General features: G+C 37.9%; 1 protein-coding gene and 1 pseudogene across 3 annotated transcripts in view; both read right to left on the reverse strand.

The window, feature by feature from the left end:
* NR6A1 (nuclear receptor subfamily 6 group A member 1) overlaps positions 1-14,590 on the reverse strand; it is a 206,910-nt gene that overhangs the window by 154,469 nt on the left and 37,851 nt on the right. The gene's annotated exons all lie outside the window — the stretch shown is intronic.
* LOC149749050 (large ribosomal subunit protein eL6 pseudogene) overlaps positions 1-14,590 on the reverse strand; it is a 105,376-nt pseudogene that overhangs the window by 54,160 nt on the left and 36,626 nt on the right.

The raw sequence follows: 14,590 nt of genomic DNA on the forward strand, positions 1-14,590 counted from the left end.
CCCGTGCTCCGCAACGAGAAGCCACCACAATGAGAAGCCCGCACACCACAACAAAGAGTAGCCCCCACTCTCTGCAACTACAGAAAGCCCATGCACAGCAACAAAGACCCAACGCTGGCATGCATGCATGCATAAATTTATTTAAAAAAAATGATGAGAATTCAGGAAAAATATGGGGTTCAGGCCAGTGTTTCCCAAACCTGGTTGTACATCAGAATCATCTAGAGTTGCTTTTAAAAATGCAGGTTCCTGAGTTCTACCCAGATCACAAGTAGGGCCCTACAATCCGTATTTTATTATAACAAGTTCACCAGGTATTTAGAGCCACCGAAGGCTGGTTTGAAGCAAAGCCAAGCCCACCAACTTAACACTGGATTCTGACCACCACACTTCATGTCATCCACTTCACAACTATTGCCCAAACTTCTGTGCCACCATCTGATACTGCCACTAGTCTTCTGAATACAGAAAAATATAGCCATACTTACGTTGCTATTGAGTAACTCTCTTCAGAGTGAATAAAACTTTGCACCATGTTGTGGCAGCCAAACAAATCAAATTGTGTCTGATGTTTTATAGAAACAGATGCACTTGAGTTCCTGTTCTCTCAAAAACTAAAACCTACCTAAAGAACCTAATGAATGGGACCTTCCCTGGTGGTCCAATGGTTAAGAATCTGACTTCCAACACAGGGGACACAGCTTCGACCCCTGGTCAGGGAACTAAGATCCCACATGCTGCAGGGCAACTAATCCCGCGTGCCACAACTACTGAGCCTGCATGCCACGACTAGAGAGCCTGTATGGTGCAACTACTGAGCCTGCATGCCACAACTAGACAGCCCACGTGCCGCAACTACTGAGCCCATGCTCTGGAGCCCGCGCGCCACAACAAAAGATTCCACATGCCGCAACGAGGATCCCACATGCTGCAACTAAGACCCAACGCAGCCAAAAAAATAAATAGAAAGAATGTCTGACATGTTCTTTGAAAAATGTACAACTAAACAAGCATGCCATTTATTTACCCAGACAATCAGCAGTCTCTATATATGCCAATGAAAAAATTACATATTTTAGCCACCAAAATCCTCTATAGTTTCTATTAGATAAAACTAAGCGCTACAGGAAGGGAGAACTTATGTGAGTTTGAGGGTGTTTCCTGCAGATGGGACTTGTAAATAAATACCTGCAACAGAGAAAATATGTGGCATGTATAGTGGACAAGAGCAGAATAGTTCAGAGATTATGTTTGGGCGCACTGAAAAAGTAAATGACAGATGGTCTTGTGAGCCAGGCAGAAAAGTTTAGAATTAGTGCAACAGGAAGCCACTTTAAGTGGTCAGCTCTGAAAGGAGATAACGAAAGCAAGACTTTGGGAAGATTCACCAAGCAGATGAAGTAGGAGGAAAGGGAGGAGAGATCTGAGACAAAAAGAAATAGAAATCTGTTGCACAAAAGAGCTAAGCTAAAAGGGAGGCAGCAGGAATAGACAGAATGTAAAGGATATCTCAAAAAGGCATTTTAGCTTTTGGTTTTGGTTGCTTTTTGTTTTTCAAATAGATTTTTTTGGGGGGGGGGTACTACGTAGTTACTGAAAAATTCATACATAAGAGAAAACTAAAGTCCACCAGTTGCCCCCGCCGCTCGCATCATTCTGTTCAGTGTATTATTCTTCCAGATATTTCAGAGATATTTAAAATATTAATATATGTATTTATATTTAGAGAAAATATCACAAATTACACATAATTTTCCATAACGCTTTTTTCACTTAAAACATTGTGGCCATCTTTCCAGGTCAAAGGATTAGAGCCATCTTGTAACTGGCTCAAACAGAAAAGATACTGACGAAGTTCAAACAGACTGGAAGCAAAAATGTTAACAGTTGCAATCTCCAAGTTGTAGGACTAAAGATGATTTTTAAGTTTATAATTTACAACTCATCTATATCTTAGAAGCGTTTGGCAATAAATATGAACTATTTCAACAATTAAGAAAAATTATTTAAATGCCTCTTCTTAAAAAGCAAAGATTTCTTTTAGATGCAAGATATACCTATGTTTGACTGAAAATCATATGGAAGAATCCACAGAGGGAAAGGAAGAAATGACGGACTATTTTTATTAAGAAAGGGTACCTGCAGAAAGCACAGCTGCAGGGACAGTGGAAAGTAAAGGGCTCCAGGTCCATGGTTGAAGTGGTCACTTTGGAGGGCAGACACATCAGCCTCAGAGAATGAAAATTACAAAGCAAATTCCAGCCTACTTCTGTTCTCCTCTCAGGCTATATCTCAATAGGATCCAACTGGGTGATCCCAAATCTTGCAAGGGGCCTGCCATGGAATAGACATTCCATAAATGGTTGCCAAATGAATTCCCTTATGTTTTATGACACAATTATGTTTATAACTTATGAAACTCCTTGAAGTAAGCATAGGATACCTTCAAACCATCTGTGCCATGAAGTACAGTTCCAACGCAGGTATAATTTTAATATCTACCGGATATCAGGACAAAGCTATCTTGATTATACTTGCTATAGAACCCCTGAATTTACATTGTAGCCCAACTTCCCCTCCTACTCTTCGGACTAACTAAATCTACTGAAAACTACATGCACAATCCATCAAAATCACATGCCCCTTTCTCTTCTCTTCCCAGTACAGTGGGTCCTCCGTATCCAAGATGTGGAGGACCAAAGATACTGCACCATTTTATATAAGGGACTTGAGCATCCTCGGATTCTGGTGTCCAAGGAGGATCCTGGAATCAATTCCTGTGGATACCAAGGGACGACTGTAAATAGCTGAGGCAAAACAGTACAGTAAAAAAGAAATAAATGGTTTGGGATAGTATGGAGTTAGAAAACCTGAATTTAATTCCAATTTCTGCCATGGTTATGTGTTCTTGGACAAGTGAGTCACCTCTTAAGCCTTAATTCTCCATGAAAGAGAGACTAAGTATACCTCCCCTATCTTCACAGGATTGTTGTGAGGCCTCAGAGAGAGCACAGTGAAAAAATGTGCTGCAAACAGCACACAGCAGTACAGCCCAATGCATCCTGGCCTTTGACGGTACTACTCCATGGCTTATCCTCACTTTTAGTAGATAAGATTCCCTCACTCCCCAAACTCTCACCTACTTGTCAACCAGAAGCACGTATCTGCAAGATGTCTAGCTGAGGTTATTAATCTATAACCTGGGGCTGAATGCAGGCATTTTTCTGTGTATACGTGTCACCAGCATAGACAGTCCATCAGAGCCACAATCTATTTATTTAGGTCTTTGTAAACTTCTCTCAGAAATATTTTAGTTTTTAGTGTACAAATCTTACACTTCTTTTGTTAAATTTATTCCTAAGTATTTTATTATTTTGATGCAATCGTGAATGGAATTGTTGGACCATTTTTGGACCATTACTAGCTATAAAAATACAGCTGATTTTTGTATATTGATCTGGTATCCTGTGACCTTGCTAAACTCAATTAGTTCTACTTGTTTTGTGGGGTTTTTGTGAATTATTTAGGATTATATATAGGATTATGTCACCTATGAATAAAAACAGTTTTAAGACATCCAATTTAGATGCCTTCCCCACTAACCCTCACATTACTGTACTAGCTAGAACCTCCAGTGAATGTTGAAAAGAAGCAATAAGAGCACATTCTTACCTACCTTATTCCCAATCTTAGGGGAAAGGTACTTATATTTACCCAATTAAGTATTATGTTAGCTTTAGGCTCTTCATGGATGTTCCTCGGTCAAATTGCGGAAGTTGCCTTCTATTCCTAGTTTGTTGGGAGATTTTGATCATGAATGGGTATTGAATTTTGTCAAATGTTTTTCCTGTGTCTACTCAGATGATCATGTGGGGCTTTTTAACCTTTATCTTATTAGACTTATTTTATGGCCCAGAATACTCTTAGAGACTGTTCTATGTGTACTTGAAAAGGATGTTTATTCTGCATGGAGTATTCAATAAACATGAGCTATGGTAAGTTGGTTGATTACTTCTCAATTTGTTATAAGCGTATGGTTGTTGTTGATAGTTTTATTCAGCTTTACAGTTGCTTTCTGGGGACAGGCTGTGTTGACCTTCTGACTCACTCATGCCAGAAATGAATCTCCTCCTCAGGTATGTTTTTACAAACCTCATAAGTGATAAAATCCTAATCTTGGTGAAACCAAACAGCTAGTCTGAATTCCAGTCTATTTTCCTGAAATTAGACCCAAGTACCATAACAAACTGCTCAAATACAACTCAATCCCAAAATACACTTAGGAGGAAAAACTTCCTGAGGAAGGCAGAGGAATAAATTCACTCTGGAATATTGGAATGATTTTCAAATCCCAAAGGCAACAATACAAAAACTTGAGTATCAAAGATTTATCTTCAGTTTCCACTACCAAAAGCCCTAACTGTTGGAGTCACTAGTACCTTCTATGTGTGTATACAATCTGAACCAGCCCCAGAGTCAATCATGGCTAGGGCGAGAGTACCTGGACAGCCTCAGATCTTGTCACCAGGTAGGTACTCAAATAGGTGTTATGCAGTGAAGTATACTGAGGGCTACAAGCGGCCCTGGCCACTTCAGTTAAGCTATCAGCTCGCTTATAACTCCCAGCCAATAACTGAGTGGTTTGAAATTATCTTTTCTACTTGCCAAACTTCAACCATTACCTAATGCCTGGATTTTCACTGCAGTTGCCAGATCCCCATCCTTTCCCACCACAGGGCTAGCAAATAATTCCTAATCAACCATGCCCCTGAATTTGCCCTACCTTTGCACTATCCCTCAAATACCGGACTTAATGGGGAGTTTCTACAATCTCCATGCTACCTGTTTCCTGACTGAAACTATCATACCAGGAAATTTGTCTGCTCTATTAATATTCTCCTTAGAATGCACCTGCAGCTTCTACTGAATAGTCAGTGGCCATAGCCCCAGGTAAATGGATATCTGGACACCAAGCTGGGTTTATCCTCTTTCCTGAGTATTTAAGATTTGAACACAAATGCTTCAGTTAGTCTGTGTTGAGCATGGCTGCTGGAAAGACATGACAAGGCAGGGCAAATCAGGGGCAGCCATCTTCCATCATGGACACAGAAGCAAAGAGTATCAGTCTGAACAAGAAGAGAAATATGAAACAGAAGCACCAGAGAAGCAGAGATAAGCCTCCACAGAGAGATGGGAAAGAAATCCTGGTCTTGCTCCTTCATGAAATCCAACTGAATGCTCCCTCCTTGGGCCCCAAGAGAAACCCTGTATTTTCCACCAATGTCCCCATTTTAAACTAGTTTAAGGAGAGTGTCTTTCTTACAATTTAACTACTTAAGTCAACACCTCTGGTTTTCCTCCCTTGCTACCAGTCTATATTTCCCAGGCACCAGCACTGTTCACAAACTTTCGTGTGTTACTTCGCCATAATACAGCTCCCTGTGTTCAACTCATGTTTTTCTGACTATGTCAAGTTTCTTTACAAACCTCTAAGACTAGATCATATTCTCAAAGCTCTAAAGTTTTCTTTGGCTATGATGAACAGGGGAATGAAAGGCAGTGTGGTCTTAACCTTTTAGCCTTAGCTTCTCATCTGGGAACTACCACCTACTACATAGAGTTGTGATGGGGATCATATAAGGTGAGAATAAAGTGCTTAGCACGGCATCTGACATATGGCAAGCCCCACTAAACGTAGCTCTTTTCTATAATAGCTTGATTAAACTTGTACACACTGAACAATAGGTAAAAATCATATCACTAATATTTAGGATCTAAATGGCACCAAGTATATCAAGAAAACTAATCAAGAGTAATTCCTGCCGGGCAGCAATCTTTTTACATGACAGCACTACACCACTAACATGTGAGCAGCCGTATCAACTCCCAATCAACATCTATTTCTTCCAAACTTGTTTCTAGCCCCACTGTACTTTTGAAGCTTTTCAAATTACCCTGTTATCTTTCATCTGCATTTGTAGGATCATTTCCACTAATTTACCAATGTTGCTTTTGAGGTTTGTTTGCTCGGTGATATTTTTATCCAAGGTATTTCAAAAGAGAAAACAAAGGTCAGAGGTTGAAACTAACTGGTCAGACTTAAATTATAAAACTTAAGAGAATATATTTTTGGTAAAAGATAATTAAGGATCAAAATTATCATGACTATTAGGAAAGGGTGACTAAGGTATTTTAATTTTAAGTTTTTGTCTAACAAAACCTCTCACAAAGAGAAAGAGAGACAGAGAGAAACAAAGGGACAGAGACTAGATTTCACAATTAAGATTATCTTGATGAAAATGATGTTTAGGGCCTGGCTTTTACTGCATCTTAGTTATGGTGAAAAATTCCTGGACAGCTGAGATGCTAAATAATGCACACACCAAAAAACATCAACAAAAATCCCAGCACAAAATCATTACATAAAGGATTTTACTTCCTTCTTGATTACCCTTCAACATAAGGAAAAACAATTCCTAGAAGAATCATTTGTTGTTAGACTCACGTAACAAATAATTCTGTCAATAAGACTGATCACATGAGTAGTAATTCTATCAACAGTATTGGAGCCATTATCATAAACATCTGCGCATACATAGTGAAGACACACATTCACACACAACGGTGAGATTTTGCTTTAAGTCACAGAAGACATATATTTTTTCTATTTCACACCTAGCTCCAAAGGCCCATTGCACTGAGCCTTCTTCTAGCTAGCCTGTGGCTGTTTTCTACCCTCTCCTCCTTCCCAACCTTTTAGCCCCATGATTCTCAAGGTATGAATTTAAAGGATCCTCATGGTATATTAATCCAACTTTCATCCATCTTATGAGTGCCTGATGTTCAGTTCATTTCTACTTATGAATAAAGGCTATAAGTAACTTGTTAATGGACTGTCAATAAAATTTGGTGTTTATAAACTAAAAGTAACAAGAGACTCTTTAGCATTCTACTAATAAGCCTGGCTGCCACAAAATGGATGGCAATGGTGCAAAGATCCTACTGCAAACACACACAGAAAATCAACTGGAAATCTTGCAGTTCTCTGAACTCCATTATCATTGTTGAGGGAATTAGTGGTAGTTTTCAATTACTGTTATTCTTGCTTTTTAATCTTCATTATGGCTCATTCAGCATCATTTTCAAATTAGTTTGATACATGCTGTGTATGATAGTACACCAACAGTATCCTTATTTTAAAATTTTCTAGTACTGTAATTAGACTTTGACATATATATGCCATGTTTCAAATATGAACCATACCTCAATTGCTAATGCACATTTATCATCCTCCCTCCAAATTTATTTGCACGTCATAGTCCATTGTCAATGAATTTTCAACTGGAAAGCAGGAAAAGGAAGGTTAAGTAGATAATGGGGTCCTGCCTAAGTGAGCTGTGTTTCTAACCTACGTAAGTGACTGAGGTCAAAAAAGTTGGCATCCATTGCCATAATCAAGCAAGCTGCAACAGGCTGCCAGGTCACTCTGCTTCCAGCCTAGTTGTCCTCCCAAATCTTTTCTCTTCTTAACTACTTCAGGGAGCATTAGAAACTCACCCCACCCATCATCTTTTAATTTTCACAGCCTGAGAATTCTACTCATGGCTTCTTAGAATCTTACATCCCCTTAAACGACCTTCTTCCTTCACTACTACCTTAAACAAATCCTCATTCAGGAAAATTTCTGTTCTCTCAATTTCCATTTTTATAAGGGAAACCCACACCTTCGACTATAACTTTCATAAAAACTCTTCTTCACGCCCAAGGAAAGAAGTCTCAGACCCAAGGGACAACAGGGAGCTATTAATGCCTCTTCTTGCAGTCTCCCTGGAAGTAGATTGTCAGCTCTTGGATATAAAAGCACATCCTTCTTGCCCCGACTCCCCAAACTCAGATCTCTTTGCATTAACGGTCAGCTCTATCACCTTTCCCCTCCATCCCCCAATATTCAAAAAAAAAAAAAAAGCAACTGGATAGCCACTGAATAAGCCAAGATTTTGAAGTTTGAGAGGCAATGGAAGGAAGGCAGCAGAATGGATTCCCACATAATATTAATTAGAGTTTCCAAACATGCTCTTAGAATGAGCTAAAGGCTCACTCCATCTCTCATATCTTGAGGGCTAGCAGTATTACTTTTCAGAAAATCTTGGTTTTCTGTTCCGTTTAATTATGAGTTTTACAAGCACTGTTTTCCGTTTTTCGGTCTGATTCCTTGCTCTTGGCTCTTCAGTTAGGGCCTGTTGCCACCTAGTGGACTAAGTGGGAATAAATGCCAATACATCATCACAGCTTCTCACCACTGTGCTCTCAGAAGAGACCACTAGATGGAGACTTCAAATTTGAAGCAGAAGGAGAGTGCCTAAACCTATCTAGAAAACCAGATAGTTGGTATAAGACTACACAAAAAACTAATAAAAGCTCACACAAATAAAAGCAAACGTGTGACACTGAGGTTAAGGATATAGGCTTTGACTCTTTTGAACAAAATCACAAAAATCTACAATAAATATTACCAAGTTGAATTACCAAGACTCCACGTTCCCAATGCAGAGGGCCCAGTTTCGATCCCTGGGCAGGGAACTAAATCCCACATGCATGCTGCAACTAAGAGTTCACATGCCGCAACTAAGGAGCCCACCTGCCACACCTAAGACCCAGTGCAACCAAATAAATATTTTTTAAAATCTACAGTTTTTGAAACATACATAACTTAAAACAAAACAAAAACAACAATGTGGCATAAAGACAGACATATAGACAAAAGAAACAGAACAGCAAGCCCTGAAATAAGCCCTCACCTATATGGTCAATGACTGTCAACAAGGTTGCCAAGACTATTCAATGAGGAAAGGACCATATTTTCAACAAACAGTGATGGCAAAAGTGAATATCCACATGCAAAAGGATGCATGTGAATGTCATCTTATACCATACTATACAAAAAATAACTCAAAATAGATCAAAGACCTAAATATAAGACATAAAACTTTTAGAGGAAAACAAAGGGGGAAAAGCTTCCTGGCATTGGATTTGGCAATGATTTCTTGGCTATGACACCAAAGGCACAGACAACAAAAGAAAAAATAAGTAAACTGTACTACATCAAAATTTAAAACATCTGTATATGAAAGGACACAACAGTGAAAAGGCAATCATAAATTGGGAGAAAATATTTGCAAATCATATATCTGATAAGGAGTAATATCCATAACATATAAAGAAATCTTAGAACTAAAAAAACAAAATAACAAGAAAAAAAAACCTGATTAAAAGATGGACAAAAGACTTAAATAGGTACTTCTCCAAAGATGATATACAAATGGCCAATAAGTACATGAAAATACGTTCAACAGCATTAATCATTAGGAAAATACAAATCAAAACCACAATGAGATACTATTGGGTGTGTGTGATACTATCAGAAACACAGAAAATAGGAGGATGCAGAAAAATCAGAACCCCTGTACACTGCTGCATGGGACTGTAAAATGATACAGCCGCTGTGGAAAACAGTATGGTGGTTCCTCAAAAAATTAAAAATAGAATTACCATATGATCCAGCAATTCCAGTTCTGGCTATATACCCAAAAGAACTGAAAATAGGGACTTGAAAAACTATTTGTACACTCAATATTCATAGCAGCATTATTCACAACGTTCACAATAGCTAAAAGCTATAATCAACCCAAGTATCCATCAACAGATGTATGGATAGACAAAATGTGGTATATAACAAACAATGGAATATTAGTCTGTCTCAAAAAGGAAGGAAATTCTGACACGCTACAACATGGATCAACCTTGAAAACAGTATGCTAAGTGAAAGAAGTCAGCCACAAAGGGACAAATACAGCATGACTCCACTTATATGAGATACCTAGATTAGCCAAATTCATAGAGACAGAAAGTAGAATGGTCGGTGCCGGAGTCTGGAGAATGGGGAAATACTGTTAATGGTTACAGGTTCATTTTTGCAAGATAGGAAGAGTTCTATGGATGGATGGTGGTGATGGTTTCATAACAATACTAGTGTGGTACTTAACGGCACTAAACCGTACACTTAAAAAATGGTTAAGATAATAAATGTTTTGGTCTGTATATTTCACCACAATTTTTTAAAATAAATAATAAGAAAAAAACTATAGCTAACATCATACACTTGATAGTGAAATACTGAACTCTTTCCCTCTAAGATCAAAAACAAGAATGTCATCCTTGGGCTTCCCTGGGCGCAGTGGCTAAGAATCCGCCTGCCAATGCAGGGGACACAGGTTTGAGCCCTGGTCCGGGAAGATCCCACATGCTGCAGAGCAACTAAGCCCGTGCACCACAACTACTGAGCCTGCACTCTAGAGCCCGTGAGCCACAACTACTGAGCCCACGTGCCACAACTACTGAGGCCCGCGTGCCTAGAGCCCGTGCTCCACAACAAGAGAAGCCACCGCAATGAGAAGCCTGCACACCGCAACAAAGAGTAGCCCCTGCTCGCCACAAGTAGAGAAAGACCGCGCACAGCAACAAAGACCCAACACAGCCAAAATTAAATAAATAAATAAAATAAACTTATAAATAATAAATTTTAAAAATTAAAAAAAAAAAGAATGTCATCCTCAACATTTTTATCTACTGTTGGACTGCAAATCTTAGCCAATGCCATAAGGTAAGAAAACTAAAAGTCATAAACATTAAAAAGGAAGAAGTAAAATTGTCTTTATTCATAGCGGTACACATAAAAAGTCCCAAAGAATTTATTTTTAAAAGTTACTAGAACTGGTAAACAAATGTAACAATGTCATATAATACAATCACAATATACAAAAATCAACGGCATTTCTATATACTAGCAACAAACAATTGGAAAATAAAATTTTAAAATAATACCATTTACTACAGCATTAAAAAAACATACTACTTAAGGATAAATTTAAAGAAAGCTGCACAAGGTCTCAACACTAATCTTTCAAAAACATCACTGAGAAAAAATAAAGTTCTAAATAAGTGGGAAAATATACTGCATTCATAGATTAGAAGACTCAATTCTAAAATGACAACTCTACCCAAATTGATAAAATCAATGAAATCCAATCAAATCCCAGCAGGCTTTCACTTAAAAAAAATTTTTTTTTTGGATGAGCTGATTCTAAAATGTAAAACGAAATTAAAACAAAACCAAACAAAACCCTAGAATAGCCAAAACAGCTCAAACAACTTGGAAAAGGAAGAATGGAGTTGGAGAACTAACACCATCCGATTTCAAGATTTACTATACAACTATAGTATTCAAAACATTGTGGTATTAGTGAACACATAAGTAGGTTAATGGAAGAAAACAGAGTCTACAAGTAGATCATACATATAAAGATCAAATTATTTTTCAGCAAGTGCATCAAAAATTTAACAAGGAAAGTCTTGTCAACAAATAGTGCTGAAACAAATAAATATTCATATAAAAAGACTTTGATTCCTATCTTACACCATACAAAAAAAATTAACTTGAATAAAGCTAAACCATAAAGTTTCTAGTAGAAAACATAGAATAATACCTTTGCAACCTCAGGTTAGGCCAAGATTTCTTAGGGAGGATACAGAAAGAATTAATCATAAAAGAAAAAATTAATAAATAGAACTTCATAAAAATGTACAACTTCTGTTAATCAAAAATCATGTCAATAAAGTAGAAGAGAAAGCCACGGATTGGGAGAAAATATTCACAACATACATATATGATGAAGGACTTGTATCATAATAAAAAATACCCACAACTCAATAATAGGACAAAGAACACAATTTTTTTTAATTATCAAAAGACTTTGAATAGACACTTCTAAAAGACAAAATATGAATGGCCAATAAGGGTATGAAAAGATAATCAATATAAATAGTCATCAGGGAAATGCAAATTAAAACCACATCGGTCCCATTACCTGCTCACTAGAATAACTAAAATTTAAAAGTTGACAACACCAAACACTTACAAGGATGTCGAACTATTAGAAATCATACTACTGGAATTGTAAAATGTACCATTTGGAAAACTGGCAATTTCGTAAAAAGTTTAACATACATCTACCATCTGACCCAACAATTCCTAGATACTTTAGAGAAATTAAAATATATACACAAAAACCTTGTACAAGAATTTTCATAGCTGCTTTATCATAATAGTACAAAACTAGAAATAGCCCGGGTATCAACAGATGAATAGATCAACTATGATACAGTCAATTGAATACTACTCAGTAGTAAAAAGAAATGAATTACTAACACCTGCAACAACATGGATGAGTCTCAAACATTACGCTGAAAAACACTAGACACAATAAAGCACCTGTTGTATGATTCCATCTATAAGACATGTCAGAACAAACTAATTTATCATGACAGAAATCCGAAGTTATTGCTTCTTGGGGCAGAATAGTGGGATCAACTGAGAAAAAGCATAAGGAAATTTTCTGAAGGGATGGCAGTGTTCTGTATCTTGATGAAACATGAATTACAAGGGTACATGCATTTGTGAAAACTGCTTGAACGTTACACTTAATATCTATGTGTTTCACTGTACGTAAATCATACCACTTTTTTTTTTTTTTGCAGTACGCGGGCCTCTCACTGTCGCGGCCTCTCTCGCTGCGGAGCACAGGCTCCAGACGCGCAGGCTCAGTGGCCATGGCTCACGGGCCCAGCCACTCCGCGGCATGTGGGATCTTCCAGGACCGGGGCATGAACCTGTGTCCCCTGCATCGGCAGGCGGACTCTCAACCACTGCGCCACCAGGGAAGCCCAATACCACTATTTTAAAAAGATAAAAAGTACATTGGCTTTGGAATCACACAGGCTTCAGCTCTGCCACTTAACAGCTCTGCGACCTTAGCCAAGTGTTAAACTGTCAGTTTCCTTATCTGTAAAATGGGGAGAGCAGGAGTTGAGAACAACTTCACAGAGTTGAAAGAATAAAGGAGACAATGTTTTAAAACCATTAGCATACAGTAAATGCTCATTAAATATTAGCCCAAAAAGTTAGAAACCCTTCATCATATATTTCAGCAACGAAGAAACATGCAGTAACAGCTAGAGCAGCTAAATACTTGGCAATTCACATATACTATCTAACTTATTTTTAAAAACAACCCCTAATAGAGATTATTACTGTTTTATGGATGAAGAAACTGACCTTCACAGGTTGCCTATGGTCACTTAGCAAGGACTGGCAAAAGCCAAGATGCAAACTCTCATGTTCTTTCCACTGCACCACACCGTGTCCATTAGGGTCACTTTCAGCAACATGACCTGCAACTGCCAGGACAGCACAATTCATACGAGAAGCTTACTTAAGGCTCCCTACATTCTTGATAGCAGGGTAAAAAGGAGGCCAATTCTGATAGCTTGATTAGTGAATGGAGGCAGGGCTGCAAGCAGAAGCCTGAAAATGCTGCTCTAAGCTTTTATCCTCTTTTTTGGCTTCAAGATGGTTCCTGATACTTGAGGATACAGGTTCCTATTCCTTAGAGCAATTTCAAGGTAAGAGAATTGTGAATGTAAAATCTATCATCTAAATGGGAAGCTGTAGCCTGGGTGACTCAATTTGACAGAATAGCTTGGAAGCTTGGCAGCTGAAATGAGAGCCACAGATTTTTAAAAAAATATATATCTCATTTCTTAATACAAGAGCCTTGTTAAAAAAAAATTAAGGGGTAAAACCTGGTGGTCCAGTAGTTAGGACGCTGCACCTCCACTGCCGGGGGCCCAGGTTCAGTCCGTGGTCAGGGAACTAAGATCCCACAAGCTGCAGTGTGGCTAATAAATTAATTTATAAAAATTAAAACAGAAATAGTGAGTTACTCTGTGATACCACACCTGCCCAAAGATATCACTGTTAACTGTTCAGTGTATCTTCTTCCAGACTAAAATTTACCTTCTCCTTAATGATTCTATAGTATTCCGTTACATGGATAACTACAAACCATTTTAGTCCCCTATTAAACTTTTGAGCTGTTCCTTTTTTGCTATTATAAATGCTGAAAAGAGTATCTGAGAATATACATTTTGCACACCTTTCATTTCTTATAGGATAAATAACCAGATGTACTAACTGCTAAATCTGCAAATTTAAATTTAAAAAATTTTAATTTTAAACTGCTAAATCTGCAAGAATAAACCCGAACATTTTTAGTGTTGACAGATATTGTTAGATTATACTCACAGACTTCCCATTTTCCCACACCTTCATCTGCACTGTTAATTATCATTTTTTAATGTAGGAACTGCAAACTCAAATGCCTAGAGAAGACTGGAATGAAACATAAATGGATGAAGGAGGCCATGTGGGTTTGTGACAAACCTGAGTGCGCATGCTCATTTAAAGAGGGCAGCCACACATATATACAATGGAATATTACTCAGCCATAAAAAGAAACGAAATTGAGCTATTTGTAAGGAGGTGGATAGACCTAGAGTCTGTCATACAGAGTGAAGTAAGTCAGAAAGAGAAAGACAAATACCGTATGCTAACACATATATATGGAATTTAAGGGAAAAAAATGTCATGAAGAACCTAGGGGTAAGACAGGAATAAAGACACAGACCTACTGGA

The sequence above is a fragment of the Delphinapterus leucas genome, chromosome 6, assembly GCF_059928025.1.
Source record: "Delphinapterus leucas isolate spDelLeu-1000000601 "Yukka" chromosome 6, BTC_Dleu_Yukka2, whole genome shotgun sequence".
Lineage (NCBI taxonomy): Eukaryota > Metazoa > Chordata > Mammalia > Artiodactyla > Monodontidae > Delphinapterus > Delphinapterus leucas.